The sequence below is a fragment of the Bactrocera tryoni genome, chromosome 1, assembly GCF_016617805.1.
Source record: "Bactrocera tryoni isolate S06 chromosome 1, CSIRO_BtryS06_freeze2, whole genome shotgun sequence".
NCBI lineage: Eukaryota > Metazoa > Arthropoda > Insecta > Diptera > Tephritidae > Bactrocera > Bactrocera tryoni.
Window position 1 is genome coordinate 25,397,761 of NC_052499.1, and position 3,594 is coordinate 25,401,354.

A 3,594-nucleotide genomic window follows, 5' to 3' on the forward strand; every position below is an offset into this window, starting at 1 on the left:
TGCATAAATACAAGTATGTTTAGTTTTGGCAATGTGTGCCTTTTATGCGAAATTCTGACATTTTTAATATAAACAACGGCAATTTACAGCACAAGTGAAGCGGCAGATATGTTAATACCGTGAAGAGCTGGAATCTCCTGGAAATGCATTTTTCTCGACACAATTATAATATGCCAAAGGCTCTACGCTTGCATATAACTGTAAATGTTTTTCCTCGTATTTACCGATGCGGCGATAAACTTAATACAGTCATAATTTTTATATAAACAAATGCAAGTGTATGTGTGCATATGAATGCATTTTTATGGAATAAATCAATAAATAGCAAATATGCATTGAAGCAATTAAAGTAGTTACCATTTCGTAAATAAATATATGTATATTTATGCAAGTATATACATACGTACATTTATATAACAATTAGATAAATGGCCTTTTCAATTTCAATTATATTCATAGATGCTGCGGTGCTCATAACTAACTAGCAAGTTTATCCTACAATCAAACATTCTAGAACCATATTGCCAAAAATCATTTCAAAATTGTGGCTAAGAAATCAGAACGCGCATATTATCGTAATGAATGCTGGCATTGTTAAAAAAAAAAATAATTAAAAAATTTATTGAATAAATCTGCATTGCTTAACAGTTGAATTCATTTTGGTAAGGACCAACACCGAAATAAAAACTGCAATAAAATGTTTAGGTATTGCAATTTTGCTGCATTCACACATTTGTTTTTACGTAAAAACGTACATGGTCACATATACATGCATACATACATGAATATATCTAGGCATGCACTCAAATTTACACACTTACACACAAATTTGTTAGTAAATATTTTCCTACAAAACATATAATATTATAAAAAACTTACTTTGAATGAACTGAAATTTTTAATTGCATTTCGAAAAAAAATTCCAAAAAAAAATTTTATACTAAACTATGTAATTAGGTTAATTAGTCAGTTAGCTTCAAATGGCGAAATGCAAATCTTAAGATTCTTCTAATGACTTAGTCGTTTCGGGTGGAACCGAACATTTGATACTCTTGGAACTTGTCAGGACCAAAGCCAGGGAATTACCTCAAAGTCCAAAGCGTCAACCAGAGAATCGGAATCCAATTAATTTTATATATATTTAACTCATACACTTACCGCCATATTTGACATAAGTTTTGTTAGAGTAACGAAAATAATTATATATACAAGGAGCGTTCCAAAGTAAACAGGACACTACACTTTTTAATCTAGCGCAACCTGGTGGCGCCACCTATATGTTGACTGGCTAACTTTATCGATTGTCCAGTGAGCATTTCATGACATTTCATTGATTGGAAGTGAAGTTATTGCGTTTTAAGTGTCGGTATGTTTGTGTTATCGGTGCGAAAATGAGCTCCGAACACATAGCCAACATTAAATTTTGTTTTAAAATTGGTAAAACTTTTACCAAACCGTTTTAATTGATGAAAAAAGTTTATGGCGATGATTGCCTATCCCGTAGCAGAGTGCACGAGTGGTTTCAACGTTTTCAAAGTGGTCGTGAGGACTTAAATGATGATCAACATATGGGCCAATCAAAATCCGTGATCACCAGAAATTCCATCGAAAAAGTGAGTGAATTCATCAAAAATCAACTGAAATCATCATTGATATTCATGGAAATGGAATTGAACATCTACAAAACATCGATTTATCGCATTTTGACCGAACATTTGTGCTTACGAAAGGTGTGTGCACGGTTTGTTCCGCACAAATTGACTGACGACCAAAAATTGCTCAGAATCCAACATTTGATCGACGCTTGTTATCGATTATTTGACCAAAAATCACATTTTAACCATTAACGCACCGTGCGACTTCTTCCTTTTCGGAAAAATGCATTTGCCCATGAAAGGGAAGCGTTATGCTAGGCTTGCACTGGCGGCCATATATGTATATGGATTCAACCCATTTTTGACACACAGACATACTACTATCAGAAAAGGATTTTCTTTGAATTTCAATTGTTATCTCACACATTAACCGATATTTTCGATTAAAAGTCAACTACATGTACTGAACCCATAAGTACCTAGGAACTTAAGTAGTTTTGGCTCGATTTACGCAATTTTTAGCCATAAGGTGAAACATATCACATGCACCATTCGTGCAAAGTTTTGTCCGGAGAAATTAATCTTTGATTTGTGTGCTGGAAAGTGCTCGAATTTCCGGGTGACTTTATACCACATAAATCGGCAAATATGTTAGTCATCATAATAAAATTGAAAGAGGTATTTTTCTTATAACTGTGCATAATTTGTGCTTAGAATAAATAAAATCAGGTGAACACTTTCCTAGACCCCATATAACTAACAGGCCTTATGTACCTGAAGGTACTTCCCTGACTTTAATTCTTGCAAGTTGCAGGTGTGTGAAATGTTCTATTATAGCCACACTTAGCTCTCGCTTACTTGTTGTTTTATGCCGTTACATTAATTGCTTCTTCATTCGTATTCTGATAAGTGAAAGAATCAAAAGGTATTTAAAGTTTTGTTATATACTTCTAGACTGGATTTGGTTGAAATCGGTGGAGCAGATCCTGAGATATGTGATTTTACCTAAAAAAGAGGACGGTGCTACATCCATTGTCCATTTTACCACGGCTCTTATAAAGCAGCCTAGAACCGTCTAGGTGGTAAAATTTAATGTCTTTGGGTTTTTAGATTTTGAGAGATATGTACATTAAACCTATTACAGGGCAGGTCCACGCCCACTTTTTCAGAACTTTTAGCCAACGTACCTCTTGCTACTGCGAATTCTCTGTGCAAATTTCGTTGCGCATTGGCGACGACGAGTACCGCAGTCGATGGAACGAGATATTGGACGACATTGACGAAGTTTAGCGAATGAAGAGACAGCGGCTGCGCTGGCTAGATCATGTCGTCCGAATGGACGAAAACACTCCAGCTCTGAGAGTATTCGACACATTACTCGCCTGTGGAAGTAGAGGAAGAGGAATACCTCCACTCCGTTGGAAGGACCAGGTGGGGAAGGACCTGGCCACGCTTGGAATATCCAATTGGCGACACGTAGCGAAAAGAAGACACGACTGGCGCGCTGTTGTTAACTCGGCTATAATCGCGTAAGCTGATGCCTTCGCTAGTAAAGAAGATGAAAATGTATATATTTATATATCACATATGTATTATTATTTTTTTTTAATCATAAAATCATTTCAAAATAATTTTTGGCTTCACATTGCAATTATGTATATTTGGTTTAGTTCATATTCTCTTTTATTTAAATATTTATTTTATTCTATCTTGCAGTTATTTTTATATAGTCTTACTATGCTTTGTTTCCTGCTTCATCCCTTTCGAACGGTTAGTGGCCACTCTGCTTATTGCAAACTCACCAACGAAAGTGAAACACAGGGAATTCGTTTTTGTTTACTAGTTGGAAACTCGGTGAAAAGAAAAAACGAAAGATTTGACACTTCACTTTGACAGTACTCCACCAACAAACAAATCATTAATTTTCCGGTATACATATTTTTAAGTCAGTCCAGTTAAAGTTGGTGAAGGTTTTGGAATTTCAAAAGTGGTTTGGTAT

General features: G+C 35.1%; 1 protein-coding gene across 4 annotated transcripts in view; it reads right to left on the bottom strand.

The window, feature by feature from the left end:
* The window catches only part of LOC120766809 (dystrophin, isoforms A/C/F/G/H), a 776,746-nt gene that overhangs the window by 194,728 nt on the left and 578,424 nt on the right, over window positions 1-3,594 (bottom strand). The window lies entirely within an intron of this gene.